Source organism: Gouania willdenowi, chromosome 16 (assembly GCF_900634775.1).
Source record: "Gouania willdenowi chromosome 16, fGouWil2.1, whole genome shotgun sequence".
Taxonomy (NCBI): Eukaryota; Metazoa; Chordata; class Actinopteri; order Blenniiformes; family Gobiesocidae; genus Gouania; species Gouania willdenowi.
The window spans coordinates 25,509,789-25,529,897 of NC_041059.1; the positions used below are offsets into that span (position 1 = coordinate 25,509,789).

The 20,109-nt window shown below is 36.1% G+C and overlaps 1 protein-coding gene across 1 annotated transcript in view; it reads right to left on the minus strand.

The window, feature by feature from the left end:
• Positions 1-19,930: 19,930 nt before the first annotated feature.
• The window catches only part of tpbg (trophoblast glycoprotein), a 2,313-nt gene continuing 2,134 nt past the window's right edge, over positions 19,931-20,109 (minus strand). The window contains exon 2 of the mRNA XM_028471015.1: positions 19,931-20,109. This exon is cut by the window's right edge and continues 1,744 nt beyond it. The gene's annotated coding sequence lies outside the window, so the exon portion shown is untranslated.

Sequence of the window (20,109 nt, forward strand, 5' to 3'; positions counted from 1 at the left end):
CTTTGCAGATGATATCTTTATTTAATTAAATTAGCTGCTACATTAGAGGTTGGGGCAGGAAACACAGTGTAAAAGGGCGGGGCATGGGGCTAATGAACTAATGAGAAGTAACTTTTGCATGGGAAGTTAGACATGAAGCACTGTCTATTTCATGTAGATAGCTTACTTCAAGGTAGATAAAAACTACGGCTGAATCTAAATGTATCATCTAAATGGAAACTGGTGATATATTTTATTGCAGTCATGTCCTCAACAAGTTTATAATTGTGTTGGACGCAAAGTACTGAACGTAGAAAGTAAAGACGGCTCGGCATTGTGGTTTTATGTTCAACCCCTTAGCTGACAGCCGATTCAGACTTTGAATATTGCATAAAACTATGAAATTAAATTGTCACCTTACTAACCTCTTTTTTTTTTTATTTTATTTTGAACATTCCTTCTAATTATCCACAGGGTTATGTTAGCAGTGAATTTGGTGTCTGCTTGACTACGTTAATTAAGTCATACCTTTGTACAGTATGTACTTGCACATATTTTACTACCTGGGTTGAGTATATACATATATACATATATTTGTATTTGAACCAGTCTAGATTTGTACTAAAACAAATATTTATTTTTTTCTCTTTGGGCAATGTTACGATACTTGGTTCACTTTTATGGACAATTAAAACATTTAATAACAATATGTAAAAACCGTTAAAAGTATTTTCATAGTTTTTATTTTCATTTGTTTATTTATTTGATAGGGACAATGCACATTAATGAACATCTGCATTGAAGCAACAGAACAGACATAAACATGCTGGACTACAGCCACAGGGCTAATTTACATCCGTAGTAACTGTTTTTCAGCTGCTTTTTAGTTAAATATACATGTTGTGGTGCTAATTACTGTATCTAATACAAGCAGGTGGTATAACAAGTGCAGTTTATTTAAACGTTCCTGGGAAATGAAAAGAAATACATTGACTTTCTACTTGTTTCTTCTGTGTAGAAGCTGATCTAGGTAAACCGGCAAGTATATCACCTCCTATACCAAAAGATCACAGGGAAATGAAATGACCCATGCTGTTGTGATCCATTCTTTGTTTCATTGCTGCTTAAAGCCCTGTTGGCCATTATAATTCTGAAAGCAGTTTTTTTTTTTAAATCAGGGTTTTCCAACGACTGCAACCCGAAAGCTTTCCAAGGATGGCACGACCTCCTGTCTCTGCTCGCCGTCTCTTTACTGCTGTGGTCATTACTCATTGGGACAACCTTCTGCTAATCTACATTGTGTTTCCCAGTGTTTAATATTGTTGGAGGCTGACCAGATGGCCTTGCTAAATATTCACTAAGAGACCTTACAAAGTAGGTGAAACTGCATTGTCATGGTCATGTGACCCAATAAGGCTAACTGTCACCATCCAAGTATTTAATGCGTTAAACTACTAAATGTTTTTATGTTTGTTGTATTTCCTATGTTTGATTTTTGTATCGACTTTCCGCACATTGGCAATTATTCATCATTCCATCATGGTCACTAATATCCATCATGGTTACTAATAATAATTATGCATAATGCATAGTTATTATTTTTCAATAAAGCTGATATGATTTTTTTTCGAAGGATCTGTTGTCAGTTTTCACTGTAAGAATGAACTAAATTAAATTACTTAAAAGCTTAGAGCTTTAGTCAAACGCTGCGCCCGCCACATTTTTTAAGTCTGATTACTCATTTCCTGGTATGTTCAATGTCAAACTCCGTCCACCTTAACGTTCCTGTTTGTCGTAGGAATAACATCATAATGGCCAAAGAAGAGGATGAATACGTGACTAATGAGGACAATGATATAAAACTACAACTACTTATTTATGATATTAAAAACAATGGTGTTAGACATCAATGATGGTGAAAACTGGTAAAAAAAATAAAAGTTCATTTTGATTAAGGGGAAAGAATTAAATAAGTGTAAACTTCATCCTGTTCCTTTTAAGGCACAGTTACAGACAGAGGAATGTGTTTTTTTCATCATTTTTTCATGTCTGACATAAACATTACATAAACTTAAACATGAAGAAAAGGATGACATGTAACTAAGGACTAAAATGTCTGATTGAAATGCTATTTCACCTTAGACTTTGAATCAGAATCAGAAATGTTTTTAATGGCCATGTACAGTTTTAAGGACAGTACAAGGAATTTGTCTTGGTAGTTGGTGCACAAAACAAACAAAAAAAAAAAAAAAATAAACAAAGAACAACCCAGCAACAATAATAATAATAACGATAAATATAAAGGATGAGGGATAAATAAAGGATAGATAGAGAATAAAGGATAAATATAAATATATATATATATATATACAGTGCAGCAGATGATGTCAATGGGAAATATGAGGAGTAGTCCTAATGTGACATAAACATGTCACTCCAAAATGGTGATGCCCACATGTAAAGGAATATTGTGTATGTTTAAAGGCTTCAAGTTAATATAAATGACTCCAAAGACATTTCTGACATGAATTAGTAACACAGTTTTATTATTAGGCTTAAGGTCGATCATATCAAGTGTATTTACGGACCCCTCCAAAAGTATTGGAACAGCAAGGTCAATTCCTTTGATTTTGTTGTATACTGAAGACATTTAAGTTTAATGTGAAACAAAAGTTCAGAATCCCAGCTTTTATTTCCTGGTTTTTACATCTGGATGTGTTAAACAACTCAGGACAGAGCACCTTTTGTTTGAACCCACCCACTTTTCAAGTGAGCAAAATATTTGAACATGTGACTGATGGGTGTTTCTAGTTGCTCATGTGTTGCCTTTTAGATTAATTTAATTTAAACATTAAATCTGGTTTTTGGCTGTGGGTTTCACCTGTGAAAACTGCATTTACTGTTAAGCAAACATGAAGACCAGAGAGCTGTCTATGGGATAAATGCAAACCATTTTGAATCTGAGAGAAGAGGGAAAATTGAGCTATTGCACAAACATTCTGCATAGCCAATACAACAATTTGGAATGTCCTGAAAAAGAAAGAAACTACTGGTGTAATGAGCAACAGACATAGAACAGGTCGGCCAAGGGTATCAACAGCAGTTGATGACAAAAACATTGAGCTGTGAAGAAACACCCAAAGACAACAGGCAGTGACATCACTGCCAACCTCCACAGGGCAGGGGTTAAAGTATCACAATCCACTGTTCGAACAAGACTTTGAGAGAAGAAATGTAGAGGCCATTCCACAAGTTGCAAATCACTCATCAGGAAAAAGAATTGGAAGGCCAGATTGGAACAAAGTTTTACGGACTGATGAGACCAAGATTAACCTCTGCCAAAGTGATGGACAGGCCAAAGTATGGAGAAAGAAAGGATCTGCAACAAGCTCATCTGTGAAGCATGGTGGAGGTAATGTCATGCTTGTGCTTGCATGGCTGCTTCTAGAACAGGCTCACTAGTTTTTATTGATGACGTAAATGATGGTAGCAGCAGAATGAATTCCAGAGTCTACAAAACCATTTTGTTTGGAAATTTACAGAAAAATGCATCCAAACTAATCGGGAGAAGCTTCATTATGCAACAAGACAATGACCCAGAACACACTGCCAACACAACAAAGGACTTCATCAGGGGGCAAAATGTGGAAGGTCTTAGACTGGCCAAGTCAATCACCGGACCTTAACCCAATAGAGCATTTTACCTCCTGAAGAGGAGACTGAAGGGAGAAACACCCAGAAACAAACAAGAACTGAAAGAGGCTGCAGTAAAAACCAGGAAAAGCATTTCAAATGAAGAATGCAACAGTCTGGTGAAGTCAATGGGTCGCAAGCTTGATGCAGTTATTGCAAGTAAGGGTTATGCCACCAAACATTAAATGTTATTCAATTTTTTAATCTGAAACCCCAAAAAAAAAAAAAAAATGACCTTGCCGTTGCAATACTTTTAGAGGGGACTATATGTCATCGGTTGTGTATTGCTTGAATATTAGAAAAGGGGCAATATAACAGTGTGATATTCAGTAAATACATTTTCCTCTTTAAATTATTACTATTCAGCAAACATTATAGGCACCAGCCCTGTTAAAAAATATAACAGTTGTCATTTACAAATGTATGTGCATAGCACTGCCCCCTAGAGGAAGGTACTGACTGCCTTTAATGATTTTAGTAGGAGGTTTTATGTCAGATCAGCAAAACTAACAATAGTGTAAACATACAATGCATAGTTTCAATTACATACTTGGTATGTAAAGAATGATCCTAAATCACTACAAAGGGGACAATCACTGAGAAAGCAGTTGACCAGCTCTCAGATAACAGACTCCACTTAAATGGAAATATTCTGTCAATTCGTCTCCTCTCATTTCTCATTAAATAATTTTAAATAATTATAATCAGTCAGATATACAATTTGTTACACACTAAAGTACATAAATAGCATGTTTAGTTTATCCTGTCGTAATTGTTGATGTAGAGATGACAGTGAGACTGTGCATTGTTTGCCTCCTGAGTCATACCATTTCAAATTGTGACTAAATACCAATAAGACTGTGAGACTAAGTAGTGCAGACATTAGTGTTGCTACTCAAATTCATTAAAATTCATCCATTTTTTTTAATTTTTTTTTAAGAAGAGCTCAATATTCAGTCCCAAATGTTTGGGTAAAGTGGCACATTCAACTTAACTACTAAAGTCTTTTATAACTCTGGACTGAGCATTACGCTGTGATTACACTGAAATCCTCCTTAACCCTTATCAGGATAAATACGTCTACAGTAGATCATAAACAGGTATGCATTATTATCACATTCCTGAATTAGTCTGAGAAAGTAAATATATTTCCATTAAAAAAAATGGAATTGTTTCATGTTATATTTCCTAGCGTGTTTTGATGAAGTCTTGTATATACGCAGCTCTTTTCCTCCCTCTTCTGTTTTCCTCATGTTTTCATTGCACTCCATTATACAAGAAATAGACAGAAACTGCACAGAGAATAATATACTTTCTATTTTGACCTGAGGCTCCAAAGATCTTCTGCTCTTTCATAGATTAGATATATTTTTCTTTGTGAGATGCTACATGCGCCTCTTCAGCCTCTCTATGACCCACTGGGATTCACCAGATGCCAAAGATTGTGTCACAAAAGATATGCTTCAAAAGCCAGTCGTGCACTATCGACAAAGAATAATCTGTTAGTTTCCCTTGTTGTTTATATGTGGGAATACATTCTTTTTGAAAGTCTTCTTACATATTTTACATACATTGTTTTAGTGTTTATGATGGTATGTTTCAGTTGTTGGGCAGAGGGGAGACATTAAGTAATTTAAAATAAACCTTAAACTTAAGATAAATAGTAAACTGATTTAGTGTCATTGGTTTTAATTATCCACAAATGCATGAGTTAAAAGGAAACATTTACAACAACAACAAACTTAGCTGAGTTATTGAAGAGGCAAACATCTATTTTTATTTATGTTTTTGTTTTATTTTCATGAGAGCTCAGTCAAATAAAAGAATGGATATTTCAAATTTCAAATTGTAATTTTTCTTAAATTCTTTTTTCCATTTCTAAATATCATATTGTATCTGGGATATTGTGTTGTAAGTAAGTAAGCAAGTAAGTAAATTGTATTTATATAGCACCTTTCACAGATAAAATCACAAAGTGCCGTACAACCAAAGGATAATAAAACACAAGATAATTTAAAACAACAGGAGGAACATCATTAAAAAAGATAATAAAAATTAAAAACAATTCAACCAAAAGCCTTTCTGAAAAGCGTGGTCTTCAGATGCTTTTTTTTTTTACACTTGGCAGCCCATACGGAGCCCTAGATGTGACAAGGTCAAAGATCAAATGAAACTGTGGCCACAAATTTGCTTCGAGTTGCACATCATAGCTAATACATGGCTACAAATTAGGTTTTTGTTTACTTTTTTTACATGTCATTTATGGGGCTTCGTAGTAGCCCCATGAATTATAGGGAGAGCACAACTTTGAACAACCCAGTATTTCTACTACTCTCAGTATGTGCATTTTTGTCTGTGTTGGTCACACTTTTAGAAAAATTTAATTAAAAGCATTAAAATCTCATCATTTAAAGGAGTAGAATCACAGGAGGAGGTCCAATTGTGTCTTAAGGACTATTCAATTAATCTTCATTAAAATAAAATAAAATATAATTATCTGTTAGTATTATCATCATAATTCGGGTCCAATGGCCAGAAAGACTCTAGAGCTGCTTTTATTATTTTATTTCTGTTTGAACTGTTGGATTATGATACTAATCATGTATTAAGGTATACATCTGGTAACATGCTTTTCTCTGTCACCTTTCCCACACTTCAGATTGAAAAGAGCACGTTGTTTGTAGTTATTATAAAAGTCGGGATTCACAAGGAAGTTATTACAGATTTACAGCTGCTACAGTTGACAGATTTTCTCCGCTCCTTTCTCAAAGCACATAAGATCTTAATTTCTGTCAGGACATGAAGACAATTTCAACCAAAAACTGGATAAAATCGCCTACCCTAGCTTTAATCAACTAAAATAGCTTCACATGAGAACTAATACAGTCATAAATAATATGTAATCCATAAGACTCAATCATAAGAACCATAAGAAAACCTATTTTGTTTCCTTTCATTCACAGTTTCTGTCATTTCTTCCTTCCTTGTTACACTAAACACCAAGCTCTGCTTCATTTTTCTACTGATCACACACCTTTGACTTCAATCTGACAACAGTTTCACATTAGCTTTGCTAAAAAAAAAAATATATGTCATTTTAGGCTTCAGGGTCAGTATTATACTTTCTTTCATGCTTGCATGATTTTAATCATTTTGGAAATCATTTAGTGTAAAATCACTTGAATGTTTTACTCTCTGTCTGACAGCACCCTCAAGGGAGCGCCTGATTTTGGAGCTCAGCATTACAGGTGCACGCCCGCACATAAATCAACATCTGTCAGTCTTTAAAGGCTGCCCTCATGTTGCAGTTTTTTTTTTTTTTTTATACAAATGGATTGAAAGGTAACGTATAAATCATTCAGAGACTGGTTCAATGATCCGCTGTAATGTGTAGCTTGTGTTATGGATCAGGTGCTGAAAAACACATCAGTGCTCATTCACTGTTTTAACAAGTTAACAAAGTCACCAAAGGTTTCATTGGCACTGCTTATACTGTGTGCATTGATGTTAGGTGCTATGAGTGCAGTGTGTATTCTGACACCTTTCAATCAGATCCAGCATTACACTCTTCTAGAATTTAGCTCAGTTGCTGGTGCACATAGACAAGTCTTTGTGCACCTCTTGCGTCACTGGACCATGGCGGGTCATGAGCCTGTCTGTTGTTTATGGCATTTCTTTCTTCTTCCTTGGATTATTAATAAGGGATATTAATCACTGCTTTCTGGCAATTCTCCCAAAAGAGCTGCAGTTTTAAAGACACAAACTGCCGTAATTTCTGCTTTATTTCACCAATTTAAAGATGTCACGAACAAATCAGTGTCCATTTGGTTATGGCTTAGTGAAATATAGTATATATAAAACAATATGCACCAGAAGATGTATCACATGTGATTTTAACACAAAATAACTGGGGATAACAGTCAAAATCAGAGTTAATTTACATTAAGCAGCTTTACTGCTCCTTTTAGGCGTCTGAGATCCAGAAGCTACACTCCTTACTCCATTTACATACTCTCCATTCCTTTCTCAACTCCCTGGCTCCATTAAAATCCATGTCTGTTACATTTTCTACTCCTGTCCGCTGGTTCACACACAATCTCTGGCTAATGAAAGCCAGAGTTTGCCAACTTGAGTGCCTCTATAAAAAAAAACCCACCACACTATTCACAAAGACATGTACAATAATCACATCCTCCAGTACAAAGACTCCATTGCTCAAGCTAAATCTGAATATTATTCCAGTTTAATCAGTTCGAATAAAGGTAACTCCAAGTCTCTGTTTTCTCTCTTCAATAAACTCACCTGCCCCCCCGACTCACTCCACCTCAATTCTACTCCACCACATCCTGTGAATCCCTAATGTAATTTCTTGCCTCAAAAATCCAGAACATTCATGACCACCTCAGTCAGAACTCTCCTCTCCCCACCTCACCAGAATTCTTACCATTTACTCATTCCTTTTCCACCTTCCAACTCCCCACTCTCTCTGAAATCTCAGACCTCATCCGTCACTCCAAACCATCCTCCTATCAGTTGGACCCTCTCCCCACATTACTGGTCAAAGGCCCCCTCCCCTCTCTGATTCTTATCATATCTGCCATCATCCACTCCTCACTCATCACTGGAACTGTTTCGTCATCCTTCAAAACCACTGCAATGACTCCAATCCTGAAAAAACCCGGTGCTGATCCTTCCAATCTCAATAACTTTTGACCCATCTCAAATCTCCGCTTCATCAGTGAAATTCTCAAAAAAACAATCACCAGCCAATTTCACTCTCACCTATCCCACAAAAACCTCTATGATTAGTTCCAGTCCGGTTTACGACCCCTCCATAGCACTGAAACAGCACTACTCATGGCAGCTGAATCTGGACTCCTCACCATCTTCATCGTCCTCGACCTCCTCGAGTGCGGCATTCGACACCATCTCTCACACCACCCTTCTAAACAGATTAGCTTCCATCGGCATTACCCACATCCCCCTTAACTGGTTTAAATCCTATCTCTCCGGCCGCACTCAGTCCATCCAGCTTAAATCCTTTAAATCAAACCTCTCCCCTATCACTACAGGTGTGCCCCAGGGCTCAGTCCTGGGGCCTCTTTTCTTCATTATTTATCTCCTCCCCCAAGGCAATATCTTTCACTGTTACATGGATGACACCCAGCTCTACCTCACCAGTAAACCATCTTCTACCCTCCCTTCCCCCATCCCTTACCGACTGTGTCATAGAAGTTAAATCATGGTTAAATCATAATCTCCTAACACTTTCTATATCCAATAGTTTCTCAATCCAAATCAACAACTTAAGAGTCTGGGTGTCATCCTCGACAGCACTCTATCTTACAAATCCCACATCAATAATATCACCAGGTCCGCATATTTCCACCTCCGTAACATTATCGCCTTGTCCACAGTCTCGTCACTTCCCGGCTCGATTATTGCGTTCAGCCGCTCTGCTCCTTGGCTTTGGAACTCACTACCTCTGGATCTCAGGAACACGGACTCATTCTCACAATTCAAAGCCGGACTCAAAACCTACTTATTTAAAACAGGATTTCCCACCTGACCCCCACTGTCTCTGTATTTTAGCTTCACTTTTACTGTTTTTTTTATACTGTTTTAGCTTGAATTTTATTGTGGTTTTATGCTTTGCACTGTCGTGGTTTTTCTAACCCTTTACTGTTAAGTGACCGTGGGTGACCTGAAAGGCACTGATTTTCAAATAAAATGCATTATTATTATTATGGTTTAGTGGAAGTAAAACAATGGCTAAGCGATAACTCTGCAGCTCAATGCAGACAAAACAGAAACACTGATTATTGCCCCTGATGACTCAATTCCAGGGATTAAACAGTACTTGGGTGACCTAGGCCAGTCTGCTAAAGCAAGCCTTAGAAACTTGGGCGTTTTCTTTGACAAAGACCTGTCATTAGTGCAGCACTGTAAGCAGCGGACAAGGAATTGCTTCTTTATCTCTAAACTCAGCAAAATGGTATCACAAAATGATCTGGAGCTTATCATTCATGCCTTTGTGTCTTTACGTTTAGACTATTGTAATAGTTTATTCACGTGTCTGAACAAGAAGAAGCTGCCTCGACTGCAATAAGTGCAAAACTCTGCAGCGAGAATTCTGACCCGTACAACTAGGAGGACTCACATATCCCCTGTTCTAAAAGAACTCCATTGGCTGCCAGTGTCTTATAGGATCAATTTTAAAATTCTGGTTCAAGCGTTCAGAGCCTTGCATGGTCAGACTCCTTCCTACATCAGCGATCTGATCCGGCCTTACATCCCTGACCAGGCTCTGAGGTCTGTGGATCACAATCTGCTGATGGTTCCACTCATTTCCGGACCAGAAGAGACCGATCCTTTCAGGATGTTGCTCCTAGGCTTTGGAACGATCTTCCGCTCTCTCTGCCTTCTATTGACTTTGTTGACATCTTCAAAAGCCAATTTAAGACTTATTTATTTGTTCAAGCTTGTAATTAGCTGCTCTTGGACTGCTATGATTTATGTTATATTTATGTGTGTACTTTTTGTGTTGTGAAGCACTTTGTGGCTTTTTGTCTGTGAGAGATGCTATATAAATAAATGTTACTTACCTACTTATTTTATAGTGTATTTGACATGAAGTAAAATCTTGAATAAGGTGCTACAAACATTTAAACCAGGATTATAATCTCACGATCGGCATCATCTCCCCTTCATCTGTATCCCTGCCCATGGATCATTAAAGAGTTAGTCCTGATAATGTGAAGAATGCTTTCACTTCAAAAAAAGTTTTAAATATAGTATTTACAAAATCTGCTTTAATGCTAATGGTTTTAAAATAAACTTTTGATTGTAATTATTGTTTGCAGACAAAATATTGCACTTGCTGTTGCAGTACTTTACACAAATACACAATACACTATTTATTTACAATGTACAAAAAACTGCATTTGTTTTTCTGCACCAAAAAAGGATGAATACAGTTATTGAATTGTTATCCCACAAGCATGAACATGAATATTAGAATTGGTTTACTGTAGTAGCTTTCATTTGATTGTGAGTTGTCTTAAATTAACTTTAACCCAACAGACAAAAACCCAATGGTCAAAATCCCAAAGGACAGAATTATGTATTGATAAAATCTCATGTAAAACAGGAGCACTTACAGTACAAACCTCTGCTAAGTGCTAAATACCCTCTTTGTCAGATATCTGCAACTATCTGGACCAGTGATCCATGATCATTCACACTTTAAAGCCTTGGAAGGACTTTATATCACCATTGATAACCATACACTAGGTCCAAATGTATGGATTCTCGCACATTTTTCTGAAAATCACGATATAATACACAACACAGATCAGATCCGGATAATACTCTGTGTAGAAGAACCAATCCAACATAACTTAGGGAAGTTTCATAAAGATCGGTCAGTTATTCAAGCAGAGATTTTAGTTTTTTTAATTTGCCAATGACAAGAGTTATGGATTTTTTTGATTTTTTTAAACTGATCCAGAATCAGTATATTAATTGGGATCCCTTCCAAAATGTAATGGAATCTTCCATGGCATACGTTCTATCTTTGGATTAAAGTTTGTTATGTGTTTTGACATAATATTGCTAAAAACTAAACAAATAAATGCCGGTGAAAATATGATCTTGTTGGCACAGACAAATCTAAAAAAATGACACATATTCTATAACAAGCTCTTTATGATAACGTCACACTGTTAAAATAATCACCTATGTCATTTTTTATCAAAATTGATTTTTTTTTGCCCAAATTCTCATGACACCGGCCACCTTTGGTAGAATTGCCTACATTCTCAGTTGATCAGATCATGTGATTTTATCCCTTTAAGATAATGGTCTATGTCAAGTGTGTTTTACTTTTGGTGAAGTTTTTTGTGTTTCCTGAAAAACTTGAAAAAATGAGTTAGGCAATTATTTTAACAGGGTGACGAAGATGGTTGTGGCTACGGCAGCAGTTATGTTAAGGGTCATGGTTAGTTTTAGGGGACCAATTTTAATGTCATGGTTGTGGTGAGGGTAAGGAATGGTCATTGATATTCTGATATATTCTGAACACTTCTGAACCACTGACTGGTCGTTAAAGTTTTTAAACAGTTTTCAGGTGTTGAGAATGATCATTGATCAGAAACAAGTGAAAAGTTTTAACTTTTCTAAAACGCATTTGGAATTCTGTTTTCAACCACTTGGATCCTGACTGTTGTAGGTAGAACTGAAGTCTGTCTGCAGCCTGTTAGCGGAAACCTTAAACCCTCTGTTCCCATTGACGAGTTTTGCTGAAATAGAAATGAAAAGAAAAGACAGTGTATTTTTGTGTCCTGATTTGGTGTATCTTACAGAGTGAAATGTCACACTAAAGGTTAGTCTATTGTTAACATTTTGTCTCACCTGCCTTCTTTCTAAAACAAACCTCATGTGATCTCCTGCTCACGCAAAGGTCACTCTCAGTACGGATTCTGACATTTAACACACGTCATGTTGAGTTCTAATTCATACAGTATATCTATTTATTTGTCTTTATTTACTCCACGCACAAAGCCCAAGCGACGCTATTTGGCTACAATCACTTTATTATATCTCTCATCTTGTCACTTCCCCTGCTCCAGTCCATCAAGCCGGTGTGACAGATGCAGCAGAGCCGAGCTGGCTCAGAGAGGATGAAGCGCTGTCAGCTCCGATCCGTCTTCGTTTAGGAGGAGCCCTCATTCATTGAGTCTGGTATGGTTCAACAGGAGGGCCGTCTTCCACAACATGCTGCTACCAAGTGTCATAAATTCATATTTGAGAGGGACGAGGCATCTCCTGTGGAGGGAGAGCTGCCCTGGTGGTAGCTGAGGCAGTGATAACAAATAGCTGAGGTTGTCGGGCCATGCACCACTGCTATAACTTGTGCATCCTTGAACGAATAGGACGATTGGGAGATTTAAAGAAAAAGACCATTCAGAAAAGCTCCCGTGACTGGGATTTACATGGAGGGATCATTTTTAAAGGAAAGGTTAGCAGCTGAAGCAAGCTGCCAGGTGTCTGTGGGGCAGCACACCAGTGCATGATGGGAAATGTAATTACAGCACCTGGCGAGCTGATAACCTGCTGGTGCAGCTCTCAACACTTGGAAAGTGCAATGTGATATTAAATCTGACCTGACTAACATGGTTTTGTGAAGGGAAAAGTAAAAGTTTAAGTAACGGCAGAACTATTTGCACAGTTTGTTTTGTCATCTTTACTAAAATTGATTATTTTCATAATGATGCAAAGCAATGACATGGAAAAAGTCTCATGTATCTTGATGAAAAGGTACATGATACATCAAAGGCTTGACACAAATCTTGAATCTGCTCTCCAGCTTTACAAACAAGCATTTTCCATAGTATCTATAGATTCCAGTGTTCCCACAGTATGCATTAACTCCATATTATTCTTCGCAGCTCACTGCTTGACGATAACGAGGCAAGATTTTGTTCCTGAAATTTGTCCTGAAGACAAGCGCATCTTCCCCCAGCTGCTGCAGCCATTGTGGCGAACGAAGCGCTGTCTGGACAGCTAAAGTCAGTCAGCAAATATCCTGTGAGCAGTTCCGCTGCAGCTCACGTGGCGGTCTGGAACACAGGGTAATTGGATGTAGCTGTGCTCTCTGAGATGGAACACAATATGTATGCTGCCGGAGTAAAGATCAGGTTTTGGCAGAATGAGTTCAGCCCAATAACTGGTCTGATGCTAGGAAATAATATGCAGGTATCGATGGACTTCTCTGCTGTTTCATTGCTCAGAGCTGCCTTTTAAAAGAAACACAAAAACAATGTTGCATGCTGTCAAGGCAAGGCAAGGAAAATGTATTTGTATAGTGCATTTCATACACAAGGCATTCAAAAAAAGTGCAACGGAAAACAGCCAACAGCTTAAAAATCAACAAAAACACCAAAATCAGCAAACAATTAAAACAACAACATGACCAAAAATCTCTCTTTCAATCATACGCAGTAGAGGAAAAGAGTGTCTTTAACTAGGATTTAAAAATCTTCACATTGGATTCTGACTTCAGCTCTGTTGGCAGTTTGTTCCACTTCTTTGCAGCATAACAACTAAAAGCAGCATCACCACGTTTGCTGTGAACTCTGGGCTCCGCTGTCTGACCTGTGTCCATAAATCTGAAGGACCTGCTGGGTTCATACCTGACTAATAACATCTCACTGATGTATTCTGGACCAAAACCATTCAAACATTCACACACCAGCAGCAGCAGAACTTTAAAAATCTATTCTGAGGTTTTGACTGGGAGCCAATGTAAAGACTTTAAAACTGGAGGTCGACAGTGACTTAAACTCCTTCAGAGAAGATTTGCAATAGGAATTGAATTAACTTCTAGATCCAAATAACACAAAAATGGGTCTCAATGTGCATGCTAGCCTGCATTGCATGTCATCTGAATCCCAGTAGTCCCACATCAACTGAAAATCCTGTGTTTATTAACTAAGCTAACATTGTCCATGCTTTTGTGTGGGAAAAAAGAAATCTGCATTGTCAAATGGCCCCAACAGACAAGAAAGGAAGTCCAAACATATTCTCTATTTAACTACTTAGGAGAACCTAAAAAAAGGTTGCATTGAATTTGTAAAATAAAAATCCCAGCCTCTGCTAAATCTGTAGAACAATATTCCTTCCTAACTATTCTCTCTGCCTTTTCTTTCCTTCCCTGCCACAACCCAGACTCTCACTGTAATTACGCTAGCTCTGCCCAGCATAGCCTGCGGCGAGGCTGGGTAAAATCACTGGTTAATATGAATCTGCAGCCAATGAGAGGAAGGCCATCTGACTGTGATTGTCTCTGTGGATACAATAGGCGAAGGAGAAGTCTGCACCTGGGTGTCACTCCTGGGACAGAGTGGTAAAGAGCGTCACTTTTGGGAATTACGTATGACTGTTCACTGCGTGGGAGGGTTTATTTACTGTACAACAAAATACTACAAACACCCAGAGGAAACAAGGCGCTCCCAGCCTCACGCTGGAAAGAAAATGACTGGTTGGTTTAAACTGACTTGAAGCTTCGATGCAGAATGTTCATGTTCTCATCAGTCGTTGGGTGGGGTTTTCTTGGCAAAGTCCACTTTCATGGATCTAGCCTAACTATTGCCTTTACTTTTCCAGGGCCTACAATGAAGATAAAAGAATCATGTACAGCTGTGGATTCTCTCTGAACTCAGATAAACAGACGCACGATTGGACTTTTTCAGGCTCCACCCATTAAAAGACTGTTTTTCAAGTATTCTCTCCTGTAAACAATTGTGATCAAAAAACATTTTGTTCATTCACACTGTTGATTGGTTTCTTTGAAAACCACATTTATGATTATATAAGTCCCAATAAACAAGCTGCGGACAGATAAATGACTATTTGGTCAAAATACAGTATATTTAAGGGTTTCAGGATCCGATATTGATAACAGTTATTGGTCCAATATCAGGGGAAAAAAAATAAAGAAATATCGGCCTCCATCTAAATTCTGTGATACACGCATTTTAGTGAATTTATTAAGATCCTTTTCAGCGTATTCTAATTTTCTATTTATTCATGCTATTCAATGGAAGTACAGTATTTTACTCTGTTTAGGTTAGACTAGTGGGCATTTTGCACTTTAAAAACTATTTATGTTTTTATGGATTTACTAAGGTTATTTTCCAGGGTCTTCTAATTTATTTTCATCTGTTTAATACAATAGTCAAATATTCTTATGTTTAAGGTTAAAATGTATGTAACCATTAGTTATTAACACATGGGTCAGTTCTTTTCATACTTATTGTTGCTGAGCAATATTACTTGATAAAGCCTTTCCTAATATTCTACAAAATAAGTATTAAAAGTATGTATGATTAGAGCTGATATAATGTTGAATAGATATCAGTATCGGCCAAAACTCAAAGTGGCAATATTGGAAGTGAAAATTTAAATTATAAGGTAATAACACGTTACATGACTAATGAATATTATCAAAATAAATTAGAAATAGATTGTAACTGCTTTCACCACCCAAACTCTTATAAAACTTTACTAAATGTTAACATTAATAATTGGTAAAAATAGGACATTTTTAGAGCTTTTCCTTAACAAAATGTATACGTATATATGTATTCTTATAGAATGTATACGTTTTAGAAAATAACTACAAGGAGCGTCTATTCTACATGTTTATGAGTAAAAGTTTATCTAATCAGTCATGTAGACACAGCTTTTTGGTTGACCTGGATAACATCTTTCCGCCTCTGCAATTTTGTTATTAAAAACATACAAAATTCATATTGCCTCGTCGAAACTGGAAATTAAATTGTAGATATCGTGAACTCCATGATGACGTTCTAGATAGCTTTGCTATTCATTGTGTTTAGTCAAAATTATCTTTGGGATAACTGTAATGACGTACCACGTAGGCAGGGGAAAGATGGGAAAATGGGAAAAGTGACGTAGTTTGGCCTCAGCAGAATGAAGTTTGAGATATCAGAAATGCTTATTGTGATAAGGAAGAATTTAATTGAAAACATACAACCAAGTTTTATTAATATCAAACTTTTCATACAGGAATTGTAGGATAAAATGCTTTTCATAATAAAAGTCACTGATATTATTAAAAACATTAGCATTACAAACAAGGCCCTATACCCACATGAACGACAAATAATTTTAAAAATAGTATGATAAAAACAGTAATACTTCAAACCAAAATGTTATAAGAAAATAATAAAAATTAAACCATTATCTAAAAAAGTAATTAAATTAAATTAAATTATGTTAAAAAGGAACATAAATAAAGCCAGAATTAAACACAGATACAATCTAAAATAGGAGGCAAACAGAAGATAAATACATGAAAAATATTTTAAAAGTGTATTTTCTTTAAAGCCAAAATAAAAAGGTATGTTTTGAGTTTGTATCTAAAAGTCTCAATAATGTTCATGGTCCTGAGGTTCTGTCGCCGTTTGTTTTTGGATTTACTAAGAAAGCATGTGCTGCAGGACTATAGGGTATGTGATGGTTTTAAAAGATCAATAACAGCCAATATTCAAGATAGCTATAAAAGCATTAGCTGTTGAAACAGTTTGCAAGCATTAGGGATTTGGAGTTGTATCTTTATTATTCATTCAAAATAAAACATTTTCAATCCAAAACTTCACTTCAAACCAAAAAACTTTCAGTCAATAAAAAATAAATAAAATGTTTCAACTATTTAAAAAAAAAAGCGTTTTAATACAAACAAATATTTGACACTCAAAAATTACACTTGACCACCTTTTTTTTGATTGAAGAAACTTTTTTCAATTTCATATTTTGGGCTATATTAGAGGTAGGGCATTGTGTCTTCATTATTCAATCCCCCCAAAATATCGCTTTAATAAAAAAAATGGATGTTTTCGACATTTCTTTGATTGAAAGGTTTTTTTTTTTCGTTGTTTTGATTGATGTGAAGTTTCTTTGGATTAAAATTATCATTTTTGAATAAAGTTTAATAGTAAAGATACAAATGTACCTCAATAATTTAATTAAAAAAAATAATAATAATAATTAAAAGAGGAATATTTACCTAATGCGTATATTTTGATTGTTTTGAAAGGGGAACCACTCTTACCACCTGGAAGTGAAGTGTGAAGCCAGAGTTTGGATATGAAATGCTACTCTGTTGTCCTTACAGAGCTATTAACACCAGTCAGTGCTAAAGAGCAGATAGTTTAACAGATGTGCAACATGCCAAATCAGACACATCCAGAAGACATTTACAATCACTGCTGACGGCAAAGGATGGAAAATACTGTTGGCTTTTTTTCTTCGACATCATGCATGGTAAAATATTTAAACCAGTGAAACATTTGCTCGTGCACATGCCACATGCTGTCTTTCGTTGCCAATTAATTGCTGCTTGGGGCTACACAATGTCAGTTTCTGAATGTGTGTTAGGAATAGATGCAAGAAGATTAAAAGCAGGAGATTCAACTCCAAAGAACAAGGAAGTTCACAGTCATTCCTGGGCGCAGACACAACAAACATCATTAATTTAGACTACGAGACAAAAACATGCATGCTATACCCTTAAAAGGAGTGCCATGCATTAATTATTTACCTATCTTGGCGTGAACAGAGCAATGGCACAATTTTATATTAACATTTTTCCATGGAAGCGAAGTTGATGGAGCTCATTTACATAAGAGTACTTTGTGTTCCGGCACGGTCTGGTTTTTAATGCGTTTGTATCTGAATCACTATTTAATGTGCAAACTGCTGGCTGCAGCTCACACATCAAAAATACGTTTTCATGACTTAACAGTAGGAGGGATCTTGGACCAGGAAGTATCGCTAGAAGTTGGCTCATTATTACCACCAAAACAACAGACTGCAGCTCCCTCAAATCCACACAGTACGTCCACTGTTCTGTATGAGAATCACTTTTTCACTTCCGTTATGATACCTATCTTTTTTATCTTTTCTACCTTGTACATAGTCTACAGCTCAAAAGTTTTAGAACACCCTCATTTTTCCAGTTATTTACTGCAATTCAAGTCGTGCAAGTCCAATGAACAGCTTGAAATGGTACAAAGGTAAGTACTGAGCAGCCAGAGGTAAAAAAAAATGGTTTGGTTACCCAAAACTGAAAAATAATGTCAGAATTATACAAATAGGCCTATTTCAGGGAATAGGAAGTGGGTTAACAATTTAAAGTTGTTGTGCAGCAATGAAGGTGCTACTAATTTCTACAGGTGTTCCAGCTTTTCTTGGTTACTAACAACCCCCTCTGTCTGCATAAAAGCAGTGTAGGAACACTGTACTTTGATGAGTCAAAAGTTTAGAATACATTTTGATCTATAAATTATTTTTCAACTCAAATTGCTTATTTGTTCTATGCTTTCATTTCAGAATGCAATGACACAATAAACTGAATCATTTTCTGTAAAAAAAAAACTGGAAAAAGTGTGGTGTCCTAAAACTTTTGACCGGTAGTGTCTGTATCTTTATTACTTTTTAAATCATCATAATTATTGTTATTATACTTTCTTTTCTTTGTTTTGTTTTTGTTCTTTCTTTCAAATGTGTTTGTTTTTCTTTGTGGCATCAAGTGTGGACAGCAAAGTACAGGGAATCATGTTTCCTTACTGTGCACATGATAATAAACACTTTGAATGTTGAAATAATTGCAATCTTACATGTTTGCCAATACGATATCAGTGTGAATCGTGTCTACATTTATTGATTATTTTACATAGTGTGGGATGTCTGAGTAATATCACCTGATCAAACCTTTTCAAACAGAGAACAACAACATTAGGTACGAGGAAAAACTGAGCCATTACTATCAATCAATGGCTTACATACATTTCCACTTTAAACATAAAAATATTGTAAAATCTAACAGAATAAAGAAATAAATAAAGAATAAAGAAAAAATATAGCCTTTAGATGCAGGTTGATACATTTCAACTAGGGATGCACAAAAAAATGAAAATTATTGTCCGAAAAACCGAAAATGAAAAAAAAAAATTAAAAAACCAAGGCTGAAATCCAAAAAAAAAAATTATGCAAATGATTAGTACCGTTGCAATAATGTGTATAAATGTGTACTAACCTCACTAAAATGAAAGCGTTGTATGTATGAATGACTTTTAATGCTTTAAAGAATAAATCAATTGAAACATGAAAATATTTATTCAGCACTGACATTCCAACAAAGCACAATATAAAATCAAAATAAAATAAAATGTTTAACTCATACATTAAATAATATTGTACAGGCCTGTAACAGACTGAGCTGCTGGAAGAGAGTCAATTTAAATATGTTCTCTCATCAAAACACAAACTGCATTGAAGTCACGGAATAATGCACTTTTAGGCCATTTTCGCCGTTGGTCAGAATTTCGATATCTGATGTCAATATTAAGGATGTCCCGATACAACTTTTTCACATCTGATATGATACTGATATTGCAGCCTTGGGTATTGGTCGATACCAATATCGATCCGATATCAGCACGAATCATACATACTTGTATTACTTATTTTGGAGTGTGGAGTGTACTCAAACAGAGAACAATAGTCAGCAATTCAAATTCACTTCAGTTATTTTTTACTGTCAGTATATGGTGGGAACAACTGAGGGTGGAGACAAAAACAACAAAAACTTATCGGAGCGCTTATATCGGAGATCTTAGATGCAGTCCTAGAAAATCCAATATTCGTTTTCTGGCTGATATCGAACCAATATCCGATATCAATGTCAGATTGGGACACCCCTAATCAATATCGCACCCTTATTCATTATTTTGTTAACAGGATTGTTCATTTAAAACTTCCACAAATGTCAGCAACCTTAGGGAAAAGTTGCTGTCATTTCATGCATACGTTAACATGCTCTTTTTTTTTTTACAAGCCGTGGCCGTGCTG